This window comes from Dermacentor albipictus, unplaced genomic scaffold (assembly GCF_038994185.2).
Source record: "Dermacentor albipictus isolate Rhodes 1998 colony unplaced genomic scaffold, USDA_Dalb.pri_finalv2 scaffold_11, whole genome shotgun sequence".
NCBI classification, from domain to species: Eukaryota; Metazoa; Arthropoda; class Arachnida; order Ixodida; family Ixodidae; genus Dermacentor; species Dermacentor albipictus.
The window spans coordinates 2,060,268-2,082,728 of NW_027225565.1; the positions used below are offsets into that span (position 1 = coordinate 2,060,268).

At 48.4% G+C, this 22,461-nt stretch overlaps 1 protein-coding gene across 2 annotated transcripts in view; it reads right to left on the bottom strand.

Annotated features, from left to right (window-relative positions):
- The window catches only part of LOC139051405 (arylsulfatase B-like), a 170,507-nt gene that overhangs the window by 126,851 nt on the left and 21,195 nt on the right, over window positions 1-22,461 (bottom strand). The window lies entirely within an intron of this gene.

Consider the following 22,461-nt stretch of genomic DNA (forward strand, 5'->3'; position numbering starts at 1 on the left):
CTCAAACGTATTGCCGAGGTTGTTTATCACTTCCTTATCGGCAAGGAGAGTCTGAAATCAGTGGCTGAGGCCCTTGAAACACGTCGCATAACTTCGAAGTTCGGACGTCTGGCCAACGTCACGACGGTCGCCACCGACGATGTATCCCATTATTCACCAGCTGCTCACCTTTCTTCCGCAAGTCGTCTTATTGTACGCGACGACATACGTCGGCATGCTTCTGTTCCTGCGCTAGCCAGAGACACGCAGTGTGATATAGTATCCACAATTATCAATGCTGCAAGCTTTGACGAGCGCAGCTACTCCAACTGCACGCCTCGGCTGAAAGCTCCACTATTAATGACCTCTAACGTCCAGCCACCTTATGCGACCCTTGAGAGTTATAGCTACAACAGCCAACCGCCTCCTTTCGTACCATAGTGGGAACAGTGTGCCAAGTACACTCACAATACCGCGACTTTTGGTATGCCGCGTGAACGCCCCGTGTGGTACCAGTGTGGTGTTCGTGGATACATTGCCCGGTTCTGTCCAACGCTACGTCACCCACGCACGACATTTTCCGAGTGATCTGCGGCATTCCCGCGGCAAAGCCGACGGCCCGATTGCAGCTACTGGCCTTCAGATTCAACTTTGTAGCAGTCCGTGTACCGGCAGTACGTCCGTACTGCCTCTCCCGCATCTGTACGTACCTTGACACCACCTACAACGCGCCAGTGACGGTCACCATTTCACGGCCCCTGCCGCGGCTTTCATCTCCGTCAACGGGAAACTAGACTGCGTGGCCGATTGAGGTGAGGTTGCTAGACGTACCGCATGGAACACAAGTATGCGTCCACCAGTTTCGACGCTTCAGAACAAGGTTCATAAGCTTGTTGACTATGTTCCCACAATGGCTTTGATAGACACCGGAGCAACTATTCCTGTGATGAGTTTAGTTTTCAAGGAACGACTTGGCCGTAAAGTTGTGTTGCAACTTCACGTGTTTTCGAAGTGCGCGCACCTTTTATTGCCTCATATGGCGATCCTTCAGAGTTCGGGCTATCACTACTAACGCGTGCTCCTTCCTATCTTCCTGCCACTTGGCTACTTATAAATACGCTCTACACCTTTGAATAAACGTTCATTTTGTTCTACTGACTACGCTGATGCTTCAGTGGTCTGGCGTTACTGTGAGCACGCCATGGCTATGCTACAGTGTTGTTGACTACAGTGTTGACTATACGACCAGCTGTTGTTGGGCCTGCTGTCGGACAAGAAGACGCCCAAAATGGACGCCGCATGGATACAACGTTGGGCACTACACCTCGGGGCCTACCGCTACCGACTACAGTACGCACCAGGAAGACAGAAGCTGAACGCTGACGCCCTGAGCCGACTTCCGCAGCGATCTCCGGAATCGGATGACGACGCTGAGCCGCCCGAATATGCGCTGTCGCTAAACCAGCTGAACAATGGCACCATAACAACGCGTGAGCTGAAGGCATTAACGTCTTTTGACCCTGTCCTGGTCGAGGTCAAATGGTACATATTACATGGGTGGCTCAAAAACGCAAACGGAATGGCCTGGGCTGTACTGCAGTTTTTTGACCGTAAGCTCGAACTACCCGTAGCACATGAACTGGTGTACTGGGGTAATAGGGTCATAATACCGAACGAAGCTAGGGAGCGAGTGCTGCATCTTCTACATCAAACGCACCAGGGTTCACCGGCAATGAAATCTGTCGCGCGTTCTTTGTTCTGGTGGCCAGGCCTCGACAAAAATATTGAGAACGTGTCTGCTCAGTGCCAGTACTGTGTACGAAATCTGCCGATGCCAACTGCATCTCCCGTCGTCAACTGGCCTGAAACAGGCGAAATGTGGTCCCGTGTTCACATCGACTACGCGGGTCCGATCTGCGGAAAAATGATGCTCGTAGTAGTCGACGCACACACCAAATGGCTCGAAGCAATACCTTTGTCGCATGCCTCAACGCAGACTACCATTAACTGTCTGCGTGGCATTTTCAGCATGTTTGGAATACCATGCACGACCGTTTCTGACAACGGGACCCCGCTTGCCAGCGTTCGCGTTGTTCGTGACAAACAACAACATTGTGCACCTTCGATGCGCTCCATACCATCCCCAGTCTAATGGTGCGGCGGAAAGGGCAGTGGGAACTATAAAAGATGGCCTTCGAAAAATGAGGAAAGGAAAACTGGAAGAGAACCTAGTATGGTTGCTTTTTAACTACCGGAGGACTCCACGAAAATCGGGTAAATCCCCAGCAGAGCTGCTTATGGGCTATCAAATATGCGCACGCTTGGACACATGCTTTCCTCCAGCACTTCCAGGACTAAAAGAGAACCAAGATGACTGGCTGCCGCTACCTGGAAGTGATGTGTATGCCCGCAATTACGGTGCGGGGAGCAAGTGGACGCCCGGCCATGTGAAGGCGACGTCTGGAGCGAAAATGGTGACGGTGGAAACATCAGACGGAATCGTCAAGCGGCACGTAGACCAGACCCACCCGCGACAAGAAGCACCAGGCGATAAACCGACAGTAACAGCAACCTCCACACATCGCAGTGAGCCGGAGCAAGCAACACCACTACAGCATCCAGAAACGGCGAACCCGGATGAAGGCATAACTGCTCGGCGCATTCCAAATGGCACCCGTTTTCCAAATTTTAGCGGCACCAGATATTGCAGATATTGAATACGGGTGTCGCCCAACAAACTCTGAGACGTTCAACGAGAGAACGCAAGCCAGTGTAACGCTTTCATTTCTGAGGAGGAAAGAATGTTGCAACTTCACGTGTTTTCGAAGTGCGCGCACCTTTTATCGCCTCCTCTAGCGATCCTTCAGAGTTCGGACTATCATTACTAACACGTGCTCCTTCCTGTCTTCCTGCCACTCGGCTACTTATAAATACACTCTACACCTTTGAATAAACGTTCATTTTTTTTCTACTGACTACGCTGATGCTTCACTGGTCTGGCGTTACTGCGAGCACGCCATGGCTATGCCACAAGTTGTTTTATTGAGACAAACCTGCTACCTTTCGCGCAGTGAGCGGCGCGTCTTTATGTGCAGTCAGTGTCTGCCACGTGTCTGTTTCCGTCACTGGCAAGACCTTCAAGGCAGAATTTGCAGTACTTGCTCATTCCACGCAGGATGTTATCTTCTGCATCGACATTTTGCAAGAGTGTCGTACGACTGTGGACTGTAGCGCTGCCGAAGTTCTGTTGTCCGCTCTCGCCCAGCAGCCTCCCTCTCGAATCGACCACCTCGTTGCAGTAAAATATTATGTTATTCCGGCTTGGTCCACATCCAGCGCGCTAGTTAGTGTTTCGACAACCAACCCGAGTACAGGTTCATTTGACATTGTGATTCACCCGTTGCCCTTGCCTAGTGTGAAGAAAAACATGTTTGCACCTCACTGCCTGGTATCGCTTACTAGCGGAAAAACGCTTACTGAACTCTACATTCGAGTTAGTTATGCTCCCGAAGGGTATGAGACTTGCCCTGTTTGAAAAGGAGCGTGGCATCTGCAGTGGAGCCCTAAGCGACTGCGCCAAGTCTGATCCTTCTGATGTGCATGTTACAGAATTGGAGCACTTGAAAATGATTAGCAAGTCTCTTCCCTCGCAGAAGTGCGAAGCCTAAGTCGCATTGTTGGCCAGACACTCTCAAGTATTTGCTTTTGCGCAGAAGGCGCACAGAACTCGGGTACCGAGCTCACGCACTCGTCAGAAGAATGACACCGCATCTGCGCATCCTCTCCGACAGAAGCCTCACCGACTTTTGCTCGTCAGAGCGCAAAGTCATTTCAGCAAAAGTCAGCGGGATGCTAACCACTGGCATTATTTAAGAATCGGTAAGTCCCTGGGCTGCGCCTGGTATGTTGGTTAAGGGAAAGGACGGGCCATGGAAGTTCTGTGTTGACTATCGATGTCCCAACTCCATAACCAAGAAGGACGTCTACCTGCTTCCCGCATCGATGAAATTATCAATTCCTCACATTCGGCGTTTTATTTTTCCTCGGTAGACTCGCGATTCGGGTAGTGACAAATTTCTACGAATCTGACTGACAAAGAAAAGACAGCTTTTGTAACGCCAGACTGTTTGTTTGAATTGAATGTTACGCCGTTGGCTTGTGTAATGCCCCTGGAAGCTTTGAACGATAAATGGACACAATTTCACGAGGCCTCAAATGGGAAATCTGTTTGGGTTACCTAATTGATGCGGTGATCTTTGGCTGGAAATTCGACGAACTAAACCATCCATCATCTGGATCTTGTTCTAACCTGTCTGGGGAAATCTGCACTGACATTGAACCGCAAAACAGTCGTTTTCGAGAAAGCGAAACACTGGTTCTGGGATACTTTGTGCCACAAAAATGGCGTTACACTGGATACGCAAAAAGTCGACACTATCCGTAACTTCAAGAAGCTTCAATCTCCTCGGGACCTACGAAGTTTCTCAGGCCTTTACTCATACTTCCGCCACTTTATTCCAAATTGTGCTGATGGAGCGCAACCACTAACTGACTTCCTGCAAAAAGATGTGCCTTTCCATTAGACACTAGATTCTGACTGCATTTATGCCACTAAAGTTCATGCTGGCATCGGGGACGGTGCTGCGCCCCTTCGATTCTTCTGCTCCTACAGAAATTCATACCGATGTCAGCGAAATTGGCCTCGGCACAGTGCTCGCCCAATGCCATGACAATGCTGAACACGGGGGCGCCTACGCAAGGCGTTCATTGGGCAAGGCAGAGCGAAACTACGCACTGACGAAAATGGAGTGCCTGACAGTCATTTTAGCCAATCAAAAGTTTCGCCTATACGTCTACGGCCGTCGTTTCTCATTCATCACCGACCATATTCCTTTTATTTGTTGGTTGGCCTACATGAAGCCCCTGGCCGACTTGCGCGATGAGAGCTGCGCTTACAAGACTTGGACTTGGTTACCGCTACAAAAGCGGTAACCACCACGCTGACTGCCTATCGCGCCTATTTCTACCTACGATGGAGCGCGACACTGGCAACTTCGATCAGTATATTGACTCTATCGACACACAGTTCCCTAATCTCATGACATTCCGGAAAGCACATCAAGGCTGTGGCTTAGATGCTCTGTTCGCCTCTGCGAATGAGTACGCCAACCAAGCTGCTTCGTGGCCCACGATGACATCCTCTACAAGAAATATTATTCGAGCCAAGGAGCCAGTCTACTTCTCGTCGTTCCACGCACTCTGCGTTTCCACGGTCTTCGCTTCACGCACAACGATGCAACTTGGGGCTACATAGGCGTTGCCCGAACGTGTTACCACATCCCGCAAAGGCTCTACTGGCTTAAGAAATGACATGACACGGAAAAATACGTGCCGGGTTGCGAACAATGCCGACGTCACAAGCGTCCCATGACTACGCAGCCCGGACGTCTTCATTCTGTACCGTATCCTAAGCTTCCTTCGAGGCTCTTGGTGTAGATCTCCTCGACCCATTTCCGCAATGAAATAGTGCCAATCGATAAGTACTCGTTTGTGTCCACCATCTGACGCGCTACACTGAAGCTGCGGTAACACCTGCAGCAACGGCTTTCCACGTATCACAATTTATGCTTCGCTTTGTAATTCTACGCCACGGTCCTCCACGTGCCCTCATCAGCGACCACGGGCGTCAGTTCGTCGCCGACGTCGTTATAAGTTCGTCGCCGACACTAGTCCACAACCGTGGTCTTTGTCGGAGTTTCTTGGCTCGCTTCTCCGGTCCATTCGTCATTGTCGACCGCCTCGTGTGACGTTACCTATGTAATCTCCTGCGTCACAAGGGATGATTGCAGCTCTAAAAGGCACAGTTGACACATATAGCGGGCCATAAGGCACTCTACAGTTGATCTTCTTAATGACTCGCACAGCAGACATCGTTTGCCAACGGGGAAGCGAAACGTGCGAGTGGAGTTTGGATGAAGAGGAGAACGAAGCTGGGCTGGCTCTCGTGCTACGCTGCTAACTGCTTTCGCTAAGTGGAACCTTTGCGTCCTTCGTCTTGTAAATAAACGCAATTCATCTTCACAATACTATATATGCAAGAGGTTCTTCAATGAATGAATTCTGAGATTTTGCGGGCTAAAACCACTATTTTATTACGATGTACGCCGTAGTGGTGGACTCCGGAATATTTTCGACCACCAGAAGACCTTTAACGTGCCTGCAATGCATGGGACACAGGCAATCTTGCATTTTGCGTCCATCGAATTGCGGCTGCCGTAGTCGGGATTTCATTCCGCGACCTCACGTTTAGCAGCGCAACACCGTCGCCTCTAAGCTACCGTTGGGTTATGAGGATGTTCTATAAGTTAGGATAAGTTAGAGTTCCGCAAGTCTCTAGAAATGTGCCACCACTTGAATTGCATATTCCTTGACGCATTTAGTTAACTGGAGGAATCCATCTTAGTTAACGGATATAGAATATTCACTGTTATTCGAAACTTGAGTATTGTCTTCCAGCGCTAATAGATTTTCGCGTACCCACACTCTTCGGTGAAGTAAGCTACTATATAATCTCGTCAGTGCCAACACCAACGCTCCGTTTGTCATGCTTATGAAATGAAACATCAACCGCAAGTGCTTATTTAGCCCGTAGGGAGCATCCTATAACAATGTAAGGAACGCTATCCCTCACCTCGTTGCCGAAAGTTCACTGTGGATGATTGCTTAGACGTAGAATGAAAGACGCCTTTCGATGTCATTGTATTTTTCCTCGGCTGAGTTCACATCAATTCAAACTTGCTGTTTAACTCTGTGAATGATCTTAGTGTATGGCTTACTCAGATATCCATGGTTTATTAACTTAGAACATTTCTTTAAAGGAAAGGCTAGAATATTAACTGTAAACAAGTCTCTAGTGAAGAAATATCTTCCCAGTTGGACATGACTTGCAAGCTAAACCAATGCATTTATTTCACTGACTGAACAAATAAAATAATTAATCTTATTATCCATTACAAATTTTATGCTACGTATGTGTTTACTAGCGGTGCGCTAATAAAGGTGTGCAGCGGTGGCGTAGAAGTAGAACACGCGCCTCGCGTGCAAGAGGTCCGTGGTTCGTATCCCGGTGCCGTGCAAGTTTTCACCGGATTAAACAAAACCCACGTGTTGATAAAATTGCATAAACAGGCCTGGAGTGTGGCCTGATCCCGGTGACCAGAGCCGGTAACGCACTCCCTCACCAGAGCAGGATTGGCCACCCTGGTGCAGTACTTGGCCACAACCTCCTATATGAACACAACAATCAAACTCCGGCCCAAACTCAGGCCCAGCAGCTGCGAAGCAACTGACCACGGTGGCGGTCAGAGCAGTAACGCAGCAGAGGGTGCTAAGAATCCCTGGCTCTGGACAGGCTGCAATGGGAATATGAACCTGGCGACGTTTAACGCTAGAACGTTATCTAGTGAGGCCAGTCTAGCAGTGCTATTGGAGGAATTAGAGGGCTGTAAATGGAATATAATAGGGCTCAGTGACGTTAGGACGACAAATGAAGCATGTACAGTGCTAAAACACGGGCACGTCCTGGGCTACCGGGGCTTAGCGCAAAGGCGAGAACTAGGAGTTGGATTCCTGATTAATAAGAGTATAGCTGGTAACGTACAGGCATTCTATAGCATTAACGAGAGGGTGGCAGGTTTTGTTGTGAACCCTAATGGATGGATGGAAGCAACTTTATTCTGAATCCGGCAAATTTGACGACCCGGGCTCAGGTCTCCCATGAGGGGACCTCGAAGCCTTGCCTCGTCGCCGCCTCTCGGGCTTGCTGGACAGCCCGCTCTTGTGTCTTGAGGTTGGAGCTGCGCAGAGCGGCGGCCCACTTCAACGCAAGAGCCTCCGGAGCTACTGCCATTGTAGCTGATGTAACCCGACACTCCCACAACATGTGTGACAGCGTCGCTCTAGTTTCCTGACATAATTTGCAAAGAGCAGTCGGGTACTGCGCGGGGAAAATGTGCTGCAATCGCACCGGAGTGGGGAATGTTCGTGTTTGCAATTGTCGCCAGATGACTGCCTGGCGACGTTTCAACATGGGGTGAGGTGGGGGCAGCAACCGCCTGCCTAGCTGGTAGTGCTTGGTGATGGCATTGTACCTGACCAGGCGTTCTCGCGTGTTTTCAGCCAGCAGTTCCGAACTCGAAGAGGCGGTCTCCGATTCTGCGCGGCGGGTCAGTTCACGCGCAGAGCGGTGTGCTACCTCGTTCGAGTTAATGAGGCCCTCATCGGTGGGGGTGGCGACGTGCGCTGGAAACCATATGATGGCGGTGTTATCGAAGTGCTGTCGACCAGCTTTCCTTAGAATCTGGAGAGCTTCGGAGGAAATGCGCCCCCGCGCGTAGTTGCGAACTGCGGATTGTGAGTCGCTAAAGACTACCTCGCAGAGGGGGTCGGTAAGCGCAAGCGCAATCGCTACCTCTTCTGCTGTTTCGGGGTATTCCGTTGCGACGCTACACGCGTCCGTAAGCCGGGAGCTCACGTCTACGACTACCGCCGTGAACCGGTGTTCTCGTGTGTATTCTGCGGCGTCTACAAAGCGCGTAGTCCTCTTTCCACCCAAGGAGCGCAGCAGTGCCTTGGCACGGGCCTGGCGTCGGCCCCGATTAAATTCGGGGTGCATGTTTCGAGGTATAGGGGCGACAATCAGCGTGTCGCTGAGGTCAGGTGGAATGACCTGTTTCTGACCGTGTTGAACGTGGTAGTTGAAGCCGAGTTTTTGCAGGATGTACCGGCCCGTGGCTGTCAGAGACATGCGTTCGAGTTCAGAGGTTCTTTGCGCATCCATGATTTCCTCAAGCGTGTTGTATACCCCCAGCTGTAGCAGACGAGCAGTGCTTGTGGACTCCGGTAGGCCAAGGGCGATCTTGTCAGTCTTGCATATAAGGGTGTTGATTTTCTCCCTTTCAGTGACATTCCAGTTGTGGAAGGCAGCCACATAAGTGATATGACTGATTGCGAAAGAGTGTATGAGGCGCATGACACTGTCCTCCTTCATGCCCGTGTGCTTGTTTGTAATGCGTTTGATCAGGCGGGTAGCCGCTGTAACCTTGCCTTCGATTTGGCGAATAGCTTCTATGTTTGACCCGTTGGCTGTTATATGCATGCCTAGGATGCGTATCTTCGGGACTAGGGGAAAGCAGGAGCCGTCTTGCGTATAGAGGATTATGTCGTCACATTGGCGCGATTCAGCTGTAGGCTTGGGCTGGCGGCGCGAGCGGTAGACGAGCAGCTTTGATTTCAGTGGACATAGTCGGACACCTGTGTCTTGGCGGTAGGTTTCGACTGCAGAGACCGCTGCTTGTAAGGTGCATTCTATCTGACCGTCACTGCCCTTGGTGACCCACAGGGCGCGGTCATCTGCGTACAAGGAGTGATGGAGGCCATCGATCTCGTCGAGGTAGGCCGGGAGATCCAGCATCACCAGGTTGAAAAGGAGCGGGGATATGACCGATCCTTGAGGAGTGCCGGTGCTTCCTAGTGTATGTTCGTCGGATGTCATGCTGCCGACCGCGAGGGTGACTGTGCGGCGCGACAGGAAGTCTCTGACGTATTTGTAGCTTCGCTCACCCTAGTTGAGCTTGTTTATGTGGCTCAGGATTGCTGCATGTGCTACATTGTCAAATGCCTTTTCCAAATCTAGGCCGAGGAAGGCCCGGTTGCCACTAGTTGGGTCATTGATAATCTGGTGGTAGAGCTGGAGCATGACGTCTTGAGTGGAGAGGTGTGACCTTAATAAGAGGTACAAATTGAAGGTCGTACAGGTGTACGCCCCTACATCCAGTCATGATGACCAGGAAGTCGAAAGCTTCTATAAAAGACGTGGAATCGGCGATGGGTAAGGTCAAAACAAAATACACTGTACTGATGGGCGACTTCAATGCCAAGGTGGGCAAGAAGCATGCTGGAGACAAGGCAGTGGGGGAAAATGGCATAGGCACTATGAGTAGCAGGGGAGAGTTATTACTAGACTTTGCAGAACAGAATAAGATGCGGATAATGAATACCTTCTTCCGCTAGCGGGATAGCCGACAGTGGAAGTGGAAGAGCCCGAACGGCGAGACTAGGAATTAAATAGACTTGATACTCTGCGCTAAACCTGGCATCATACAAGATGTGGACGTGCTCAGCAAGGTGCGCTGCAGTGACCATAGGGTGGTAAGAACTCGAATTATCCTGGACCTGAGGAGGGAACGGAAGAAACCGGTACATAAGAAGTCGATCAATGAGTTAGCGGTAGGAGGAAAAAAGGAGGAATTCCAGATCAAGCTACAAAACAGGTATTCGGCTTTAACTCAGGAAGAGGACAATAGTGTTGAAGCAATGAACGACAATCTTGTGGGCATCATTAAGGAGTGTGCAATAGAAGTCGGTGGTAACTCCGTTAGACAAGATACCACTAAGCTATCGAAGGAGACGAAAGATCTGATCAAGGAACGCCAATGTATGAAAGCCTCTCACCCTACAGCTAGAATAGAACTGGCAGAACTTTCGAAATTAATCAACAAGCGTAAGACAGCTAACATAAGGAAATACAATATGGATAGAATTGAACATGCTCTCAGGAACGGAGGAAGCCTAAAAGCAGCGAAGCAGAAACTAGGAATTGGCAAGAATCAGATGAATGCGTTAAGAGACAAAGCCGGCAATATCATTACTAATACGGATGAGATAGTTCAAGTGGCTGAGGAGTTCTATAGAGATTTATACAGTAAGAGTGGCACCCACGACGATAGCGGATGCGAGAATAGTCTAGAGGAATTCGAAATCCCGCAGGTAACGCCGGAAGACGTAACGAAAGCCTTGGGAGCTATGCAAAGGGCGACGGCAGCTGGGGAGGATCAGGTAACAGCAGATTTGTTGAAGGATGGTGGGCAGATTGTTCTAGAGAAACTGACCACCCTGTATACGCAATGCCTCATGACATCGAGCGTACCGCAATCTTAGAAAAAGGCTAACATAATCATAATCCATAATAATGGCGACGCCAATGACTTGAAACATTATAGACCGATCAGCTTACTGTCAGTTGCCTACAAACTATTTACTAAGGTAATCGCAAATAGAATCAGGAACACCTTACACTTCTGTCATGCAAAGGACCAGGCAAGAAACCGCAAAGGCTACGCAACAATAAACCATATTCTCATTATCAAACAGGTGATAGAGAAATGTGCGGAATATAACCAACCCTTATATATAGCTTTCAATGATTACGAGAAAGCGTTTGATTCTGTCGAAAGCTCAGCAGCCATGGAGGCATTACGGAATCAGGGTGTAGAAGAGCCGTATGTAAAAATACTGAACGATATCTATAGCGGCTCCACAGCCACCATTGTCCTCCATAAAGAAAGCAACAAAATCCCAATAAAGAAATGCGTCAGGCAAGGAAATACGATCTCTCCTATGCTATTCACAGCGTGTTTACAGGAGTTATTCAGAGACCCGGATTGGGATGAATTGGGGATAAAAGTTAATGGAGAATACCTTAGTAACTTGCGATTCGCTGATAATATTGCTTTGCTTAGTAACTCAGAGGACCAATTGCAATGCATGCTCACTGACCTGGAGAGGCAAAGCTGAAGAGTGGGTCTTAAAATTAATCCGCAGAAAACTAAAGTTATCTTTAACAGTCTCGGAAGAAAACAGCAGTTTACGATAGGTAGCGAGGCACTGGAAGTGGTAATGGAATACATCTATTTAGGGCAGGTAGTGACGGCGGATCCGGATCATGAGACTGAAATAATCAGAAGAATAAGGATGGGCTGGGGTGCCTTTGGCGGGCATTCTCAGATCATAAACAGCAGGTTGCCATTATCCCTCAAGAGGAAAGTTTATAACAGCTGTGTCTTACCAGCACTCACCTACGGGGCAGAAAGCTGGAGGCTTACGAAAAGGGTTGTACTTAAATTGAGGGCGACGCAACGAGCTATGGAAAGACGAATGATGGATGTAACGTTAAGGGATAAGAAAAGAGCAGATTGGGCGTGGGAACAAACGCGAGTTGATGACATCTTAGTTGAAACCAAGAAAAAGAAATGGGCATGGGCTGGACATGTAATGCGGAGGGAAGATAACCGATGGTCATTGAGGGTTACGGTCTGGATTCCAAGGGAAGGGAAGTCTAGCATGGGGCGGCAGAACGTTAGGTGGGTGGATGAGATTAAGAAATTTGTAGGCACGAAATGGCGACAATTAGTACATGAGCGGGGTTGTTGGAGAAGTATGGGAGATGCCTTTGCCCTGCAGTGGGCGTAACTAGGCTGTTGATGATGATGATGATGATGATGATGATGATGATATTCTAAACTTTCGCATAACCGAAAAAATATTGTCCTATGTGAGTCGGTCCTCCAATCAAATAGTAACGTATTGGCTTTGGCACTGAGCATCTAAGGCCGAGGGTGCGGGATGAAATGTCGGCCGCAGCTGGCCCATTTTGACGTGGGCGAAGTGAAAAAAAGCCCGCCTACCCTGCACTGGGTGCACCTTAAGAGCACTGGTCGATCCAAATTATTTCGCAATTTCCCACTTCCGCGTTCCTCAAACCAGATATGATTATTATCTGTTTTTACGTCAAACCAAAGAATCGAAATTAACTTATTCGCAATTCAAATACTTTTGGGTACTTTTTAATGCTTTACATCGACAACTCTCTCATTAAAGCGGGACATCGAAGAGAAATTCAGTAACTTTAATCTTATCTACCATAGAGATAGCGTACTAGAGCACGCTATGTTGCTCCTACAACCAAATGTTTCTTGCTAAACACAATCACTCACAATGAAATGTTGTTTAGGCAGGGCATAGGCCGCGCCTAAACAGTGTTTGTTTGGTAGTGTTTGGTAACAGATGGTAGTGGTTGGTACTATCAATGAATTAGGCAGCTCTGCCTTAGAATATTAAATATCTTTATTTTACCTGCCAAAACCACCATCTCATCATACGGTACGCCGTACTACGGGACAGTGGGCTATTTCTGACTACCTTGGGCTCTTCAGCCTGCATCGAAATCTGAGTTTAACCCCCTCGGATTGCGGCAGTGCTGCAGTGATCGAACCCGCGACCTGGACGCCAGGATTGCAAAGCCGTATACCATTCTACCGCTGCGGGGGTTGGGTGGTGTTGCAGTGCTTAGAATAAGTGTGGTGTCCCTGCGTGATGACCCCCAATTTGGTCAGTGATGTGATCTCTTTAAAATTTTTGTAGCTGTATTTTTCGCAAGTGCTTGGCCACGCTGATAAGTCTGAAAATAATATTTTACAGCGAGTAGCAGTTTTTAGGTAGGATTTTGATGAATTTATGTGGAGTATAAAGAATTTCCTCGGTGGCGTAAGGAGTTAAAGGAGCGTTTACTGATTTGTAAGCTCAGCGCTCTGACCCATTTCCTTTTTTATTGGAATGAATAGTTTATGATTCTAAATGGCAAAAATGCTACCCAATTGCGTAGAATGATATGCAATATAAATAAAACAGCGTCGGCACAGCGAGCATGGCACTATACTTTATTACAAAACAAGCTTTGCACAGTGCTCAATATCAGTCTATCATCCGACACCAAAAAAATAATGAAATTAAAAACCACTGATTCCACACTTTCTGGGAATTAATTTTACACAACGCACCCGATGATCTAGAAATGCCTGGCATTCACGAAGGACTTGATTCGTATGAACACAAATCCATGGCGAAACCTAGCCTTCGAACGGGCAAATGCGCGGCTTTCTTCCTTGAACTAAACCCGTTGCTCGGCGTACTAGAAATCGACTTGCCTTCTTTCAGCGATCTTTTATATACTGAGCACAGAACCAAAATAAGCACATCCATCCTCAATAAAACTTCCGCCTGTTCTTCACAACATCTAAGACGCGTCCGCGAACAAGTACAAGCCGCCGCAGATGCTGCACATCACCTGATAATTGTTCTCCACGAAGTGCTTGGCAGATCGAGCATGTGTTCGTCCGCTGCCTTAATTTGTATGAATACCAGCTGCTGGCATCGGTGCTAAACATATGAAATGATATATTCTTGCTTATTGTTAAGGGTGAACCCTTGCTCCTTCTGCCGTTTAGTGTGCTAAACTACAATGCGCCTTCGTACAACTTCGTCTTTCTTTTACAATGTTAAAAGATGAAATGGCATAGGCACCTGTGCCTGTAGTTAGTCCTTTATGGTGTAGGCGTCTGTGTGCCCATGGACGGCTGAAAATTGTGCCTTTGACATAAATGGCACTTTAGTGCGGTGCCAAATGAAGCAAACGAAATGAACAAATCGTTGATCCATCTTTCTGAGTATAGAGAACACAAAACAAAAACGCGCATTATAAGAAGCAGTGGCAGCTTCGCAGTACATTCACAAATACAAGTGCATTAATGTGCACAGCCTGTTTTTATTAAAACAGTTTCAATCGATGGAAGAAGCAATGGAAGCGACAGCATGCACGTGACGTCTCTGCTGCTTCACAGCTTAAACAGCACTCCGGAGGATACGAGGCCTCATAGGTAGATCACACATGACGGTGAGTGCGCATGTGGCGAAACTGCATCGTTAGAGCTCCGCTGGCCTTACACGCGTGCCCATGCACATGTTCAATGGTGGTGGTGGTGGTGAAAAACATTTATTTGCTCTATTTACATATGGAGTTAGCGGTTCTTCAGATGGCTTCTTCCATCTTGATTTGCAGGGTTGGTGCCCCTAGTCCAGGGCCCCACTGAGGGTAGCTGCCGTGCGAGCACACCTTACTAGCCCTTGCTGGACTTTCAGGATGTCGCTGGAAAGCATCCTCTCCCACTGTTCCGCACTCGGGTTTTCTATTATGGTCATTTCTTTTGCTTTTTGGCAGGCCCACGTGATATGATATAGCGTGGGCTTGTCCCCGCACCAGGGGCATGTGTTCTCATATTGGGTAGGGTAAATTTTGTTTAGAATGTATAAGTTCGGGTATGTGCCCATTTGAAGTTGCCGCCAGATTACGGCTTCTTCTCTGTTGAGTTGTTTGTCTGGCGCCGGGTATCTCATTCTGGCGCCCCTGAAGTAGTTTAGCGTGTCAGCGTATGTTTGGCCTACCGGTTCTGGGTCCTCTATGGCGGCAGTGTTCTTGGACGCCCGGTTTGTTGCGTACCCTCGAGCTATCCTATCTGCCTCCAGATTGCCCTCGACACTCGTGTGTCCCGGTATCCAAACTATCGTGTGTTTGCTTTGCTTGTCTGTGGGTCGGCCGTTAGAGCGGAGAATGTTCAGCGCTTTGCGGCTGATCCTGCCATTCATGTAATTCCGGCATGCTGTTTGCGAGTCGATAGCCCTCCACTGCCGCTAGAGCTACGGCCGCTTCCTCGGCTTCAACTACCGTGCAGTTCCGTATTGACGCGCTGGTGATTTCCCTGAGGTCCGGGCCAATCACCGTCGCCACTTTATGCTTATTGCCTTCTCCTTTGCCGGCGTATGTTGCGGCGTCAACATACACCGTTTCGTTTCGGATGGCCAGTGTCCTTTGCACGTACTCTGCCCTCGCCTCCCTGCGTGCCTTGTGCAGGTTCGGGTCCATATTTCTGGGTATTGGTGCTACCCTGATGGTACTGCGGTACTCGTCCGGCATCGTCATGTTACTTTGTACTTCTCGTAGGGTGGATTCGCCGCCGTACCTGACTAGAAGTCTTCTACCGGTTTCAGTTTGCTGTAGTCTTTGGAATTGTGCGATCCTTTGGGCTTCTTGCAGTTCCTCAAAGCTGTTGTGCAGCCCGAGGGCTAGCAGCTTCTCGGTCGACGCTGTTTGGGGTATTTGAAGCGCCGTCTTGACTGCTTTCCTTAGGATGGTATCGATTTGCTGGATTTCGCTTTTGACGCAGTTGTAGTACGGTAGGCTGTACACCACTCTGCTGACTACTAGGCTTTTTATCAGCTTGAGTGTATCAGCCTCCTTCATGCCATATCTTCGTTTCGACACCCCGTTTATCATTCTGGCCACTTGGTTGACTGCAGTTTTGGTTTGTGCCAGGGCGTATGTGCAACGGTGGTTTGTTTGTACCCACATCCCTAGTATTCTGCATTGCGTCACTTCCGGGATCTGGTGTCCCTCCAGGTAGATCTTCAGGGGCTCGGCCTCGTCGCTAGTCTTGTGTCTCCGGCGTACTCTAAGGAACTCAGATTTCTCCGTTGAGCAAGCGAGTCCTCTTGCCCTGACATATGTTTCTACGCATGCCGCGGCCTCTTGCAACTTGAGTTCTTGGTATCCTAACGGAGCGCTTTGCGTTCAATGGTGAGCCGACGCGTAAGACCGGCGTGAGCCACCGCGGCGCCACACGGTTGTGAGGGATCAACTTGGAAAAGGGGCCAGGAATGCACTACCATCTTTACTATCCTGACAGGTGTCGGGCATTTCAAACTGAAGCTTTCTTTTCCTGTTACTTCGATTTTCCCCCTGCTGCTGGCTGCCGCTACTGGCTGACTGGCTGCTGTGTTGCCGAATACGTGGGTCATACGAAAAGTAATGCCATTGCCACGTCTTCGTCGTCGCGCCATTGTTATCCCTGCTGGCAACCGTCAGAACTCTCGCGCCAGAACTCTCGCGCAGCCGGCATTTTCAGCCATGGCGGATCGAGGGTGGGGGTGGTGGTTGGGCGATCGGCCCTCGCCCCCGAATCCACTAACACCTCCCCTAACACCTGGCCCTCGCTTTCATCTCCCTGGACAGTGATTTTTCGGCACGTACAATTTTTTAAGCTGCGGCGGCGACCATCGCCGTCCGCGGCGAGCAATGCACTCCTCCCTTCTACGTTTTGTTAGGCACGAAACTGGCTAACGCAAACGCCGCCTTTGTAGAAGTGAGCTTACTGCTTCGTTCCCACCTCAAATTTTGCCCCTTGACAGAGTAGCAGTTCGCTTAAGTAAGCGGAGCCATCAGCGTGGCAGCAAGGAGAGAGCCTTTCCATCAACGTGCCTACGTGCTCCCTTATTCCGCACTGCCATGCTAGGAGTTCGTACTGGTACGACTGACCTTTCAGTATCAATAAATCTGGAAACCATTCAGTGTCAATCAAGCTTGCGCCTTTCGTCACACAGAGTGTACTTTATTCATGCTCTGAAAGAGAGCAGCACAAGTTACCTGCACTCTACCTTCAGTGGCTGATGCTGACGCTTGTACTTGTTTATCTTTTTCGGGTGGCCACTTTTCGCCGTCTAACAAACGCTCAGCGCGTGATGTGCCCGCATGTATCGGAGGTTTCTCGAATGCTATTCATGGTTCTGTTGTCACGAAGCTAGTGTAATCTGTATGCACGACGCGAATTGTGTAGAACTTCGTCCAAGACCTGCGGGCACTAGCGATTACTCTTTACCTTTCGATGACTCATGTATAAAAGCTGACGCGCCTGACCGTCAAATCAAATTTTCTGTGATCGCCGACTGTGTTCGCCGCTATCGTCGTTCTTTGAGTGTAGCCCGTTTTCGAGGGCACAGGTTCGCCCAATAATATGCTAGTTTCGTTATTGACAGTTTTGCTGATTTCTTCACCGTCGCTACCACGTGGCAATATAGAACAAACAAATTGGAGGCGACTAACTTGCGCAGCGCGCGGCGTCCAACGCGTAAGCGTTCCGAATTTTTGCCAATAATATTTATTTTCCTTAGAATACAGCGGGTAAAATTTAAGGGAGTGTCTTTGTGAATTACTTAACAAAGTTCCAAACACTGAAAGCCAGAATTTGCATTTATCAGATGTGTTCAAAGAGCGTTTCGTTTGTGGACAGACGTTAGAAACGTAGCGCACTCCATACCTAGTTTGTGGACATACGTTGTGGGAGTTCGGGCTGCTAAGCATGATATCGTGGGATCGTATCCCGGCCGCGGCGGCCATATTTCGATGTGAGCGAAAGACAAAAATACCCGTGTAATAATACTTAGGTGCATGTTAAAGAGCGCCAGGTGGTATAAATTTCGGGAGTTCGCCCCTACGGCATGCCTCTTTACGAGATAGTGCATTTGGTACGTAAAACCCCATCATCATCATCATCATCATCAGCCTGGTTGCGCCCACTGCAGGGCAAAGGCCTCTCCCATGCTTCTCCAACAACCCCGGTCATGTACTAATTGTGGCCATGCCGTGCCTGCAAACTTCTTAATCTCATCCGCCCACCTAACTTTCTGCCGCCCCCTGCTACGCTTCCCTTCCCTTGGGATCCAGTCCGTAACCCTTAATGACCATCAGTTATCTTCCCTCCTCATTACATGTCCTGCCCATGCCCATTTCTTTTTCTTGATTTCAACTACGATGTCATTAACTCGCGTTTGTTCCCTCACCCAATCTGCTCTTTTCTTATCCCTTAACGTTACACCTATCATTCTTCTTTCCATAGCTCGTTGTGTCGTCCTCAATTTGAGTAGAACCCTTCTCGTAAGCCTCCAGGTTTCTGCCCCGTAGGTGAGTACTGGTAAGACACAGCTATTATATACTTTTCTCTTGAGGGATAATGGCAACCTGCTGTTCATGATTTGGGAATGCCTGCCAAACGCACCCCAGCCCATTCTTATTCTTCTGATTATTTCCGTCTCATGATCCGGATCCGCCGTCACTACCTGCCCTAAGTAGATGTATTCCCTCCCGACTTCCAGTGCCTCGCTGCCTATTGTAAATTGCTGTTCTCTCCCGAGACTGTTAAGCATTACTTTAGTTTTCTGCAGATTAATTTTTAGACCCACTCTTCTGCTTTGCCTCTCCAGGTCAGTGAGCATGCATTGCAATTGGTCCCCTGAGTTACTAAGCAAGGCAATATCATCAGCGAATCGCAAGTTACTAAGGTATTCTCCATTAACTTTTATCCCCAATTCTTCCCAATCCAGGTCTCTGAATACCTCCTGTAAACATGCTGTGAATAGCATGGGAGATACCGTATCTCCCTGCCTGACGCCTTTGTTTATTGGGATTTTGTTGCTTGCTTTATGGAGGACTACGGTGGCTGTGGAGCCGCTATAGATATCTTCCAGTATTTTTACATATGGCTCATCTACACCCTCATTCCTTAATGCCTCCATGACTGCTGAGGTTTCGACTGAATCAAACGCTTTCTCGTAATCAATGAAAGCTATATATAAGGGTTGGTTATATTCTGCACATTTCTCTATCACTTGATTGATAGTGTGAATATCGTCTATTGTTGAGTAGCCTTTACGGAATCCTGCCTGGTCTTTTGGTTGACAGAAGTCTAAGGTGTTCCTGATTCTATTTGCAATTACCTTAGTAAAGACTTTGTAGGCAACGGACAGTAAGCTGATCGGTCTATAATTTTTCACGTCTTTGGCGTCCCCTTTCTTATGGATTAGGATTATGTTAGCGTTCTTCTATGATTCCGGTACGCTCGAGGTCATGAGGCATTGCGTATACAGGGTGGCCAGTTTCTCTAGAACAATCTGTCCACCATCCTTCAACAAATCTGCTGTTACCTGATCCTCCCCAGCTGCCTTCCCCCTTTGCATTTCTCCTAAGGTTTTCTTTACTTCTCCCGGCGTTACCTTCGGTATTTCGAATTCCTCTAGACTATTTTCTCTTCCATTATTGTCGTGGGTGCCACTGGTACTGTATAAATCTCTATAGAACTCCTCAGCCACTTGAACTATCTCATCCATATTCGTAATGATATTGCCGGCTTTGTCTCTTAACGCATGCATATGATTCTTGCCAATTCCTAGTTTCTTCTTCACTGTTTTTAGGCTTCTTCCATTCCTGAGAGCATGTTCAATTCTATCCATATTATACTTCCTTATCTCAGCTGTCTTACGCTTGTTGATTAACTTCGAAAGTTCTGCCAGTTCTATTCTAGCTGTAGGGTTCGATGCTTTCATACATTGGCGTTTCTTGATCAGATCTTTCGTCTCCTGCGATAGTTTGCTGGTATCCTGCCTAACGGAGTTACCACCGACTTCCATTGCACACTCCTTAATGATGCCCACAAGATTGTCGTTCATTGCTTCAACACTAAGGTCCTCTTCCTGAGTTAAAGCTGAATACCTGTTCTGTAGCTTGATCTGGAATTCCTCTATTTTCCCTCTTACCGCTAACTCATTAATCGGCTTCTTATGTACCAGTTTCTTCCGTTCCCTCCTCAGGTCTAGGCTAATTCGAGTTCTTACCATCCTGTGGTCACTGCAGCGCACCTTGCCGAGCACGTCCACATCTTGTATAATGCCAGGGTTAGCGCCGAGTATGAGGTCTATTTCATTTCTAGTCTCGCCGTTCGGGCTCCTCCACGTCCGCTTTCGGCTATCCCGCTTGCGGAAGAAGGTATTCATTATCCTCATATTATTCTGTTCCGCAAACTCTACTAATAACTCTCCCCTGCTATTCCTAGTGCCTATGCCATATTCGCCCACTGCCTTGTCTCCAGCCTGCTTCTTGCCTACCTTGGCATTAAAGTCGCCCAGTAGTATAGTGTATTTAGTTTTCACTCTACCCATCGCCGATTCCACGTCTTCATAGAAGCTTTCGACTTCCTGGTCATCATGATTGGATGTAGGGGCGTAGACCTGTACAATCTTCATTTTGTATCTCTTATTAAGTTTCACAACAAGACCTGCCACCCTCTCGTTAATGCTATAGAATTCCTGTATGTTACCAGCTATCCGACTAACCAGGAATCCGACTCCTAGTTCTCTTCTCTCCGCTAAGCCCCGGTAGCACAGGACGTGCCCGCTTTTCAACACTGTATATGCTTCTTTTGGCCTCCTAACTTCACTGAGCCCTATTATATCCCATTTACTTCCCTCTAATTCCTCCAATAGGACTGCTAGACTCGCCTCACTAGATAACGTTCTAGCGTTAAACGTTGCCAGGTTCATATTCCAATGGCGGCCTGTCCGGAGCCAGTGATTCTTAGCACCCTCTGCTGCGTCGCAGGTCTGACCGCCGCCGTGGTCAGTTGCTTTGCAGCTGCTGGGGACTGAGGGCCGGGGTTTGATTGTTGTGTTCATAGGAGGTTGTGGCCAAGTACTGCACCAGGGTGGCCAATCCTGCTCTGGTGAGGGAGTGCGTTACCGGTTCTGGTCACCGGGATCAGGGCCACACTCCAGGCCTGTTTGTGCAATTTTATCAACACGCGGATTTTTTTTTAAAATTCGGTGGAAAATTGCCGGCACCGGGATTCGAACCACGGACCTCTTGCACGCGAGGGGGGTGTTCTGCCTCTACGCCACCGCTGCCTATAACCCATAATTTAACTTTAACCCCATAATTACCCCATAATATAACCCCATAATTTAACTTTAACACGAAAGTGTCCTTCCATAGCACCTGAAGCCATACAATCGGAGAGCTTACCGTAGCTAACGGAGGCCAAAACCATATCCGGCAGCTTTCAGTTGTGTTTCTGCCCGCATTGGTGCCCTTGAAAAAATTGACCGCCCCCACATTTCTTTCGAGTTTTTGGAATCACGTTCGAAAGCAGTGACATAGACCGAGCAGATAGGTGGGACCGTTACCAAGGAACTAAGAATGTTAAGAACCACCCTGTAATCGTAAAGCTAGCTCTGTTCAAAGATAAAGCTAAAATGCTTTGTCTCTTAAACGCTATAAAGTACGTCTTTTTCAATAAAGGAGGATAATTTTTCAGGAGTAAGATTAGAAAGCAGGAAATTTCACGCATTTCCTGTGCAAGCTAACTCGGCTTCCAAGATACTTCTTGATAGAGTGATTATGAACAACAAACGTACGACTTACAAATCATGATAGTGCTGCTGTTGTTGTTGAACTCAATTGGCAGCAGTCGATCAAAACCTGTCACCCACTTTGCAGTTATCGTGCCTGTCCGCATGCGATGGTTGCCACCACGTACCACGCCATGATTGCTTTACTAAGAAATGCACGCAGCTCTCTTCCAAGAAAGCTGCAATAGAAGAAATTCTGGAAGACAATGTCACAGATAGCACCGTATTTTCTAAGTCTTTGTTAACGATGCAATTTAGCTCGCATGCACTTCTAAACAATGGTGGGAAGTACGCTGTTCACTCAGGCTGGACCGAGTAGATAGAAGTATTTAGGGAGTGTTACGTGCAACACCACGATTTGATTATAGGGCACACAGTAGTGCGGGACTGCGGAATAATTTTGACCACCAGGACATCTTTAGTATGCCAGCAACGCATGAGACAAGGGCGCATTTCGATTTCGTCCCCATCGAAATGAGGCCTGCGCGACCGAATTTGATCCCGCAACCTCGTGCGTAGCATCGCAACACCATAGCTGCTAAGCCGCCGTGGTGGATGAGTGGACCGCAAAGGCGGTCGTGTTTCGGTTTTTGTGCAACGAAATATAAAGCCTACAGTAAAGTTTCGTTCGTTCTCCGTCCTCGCTTCACCGTTGGAACTTGAAGCTTCTCGGATGATGTTCGGCAGTTGTTGATCAAACGCAGGCAGGAAACGATGAGGTCAGGGGCGCGATAACGTAAC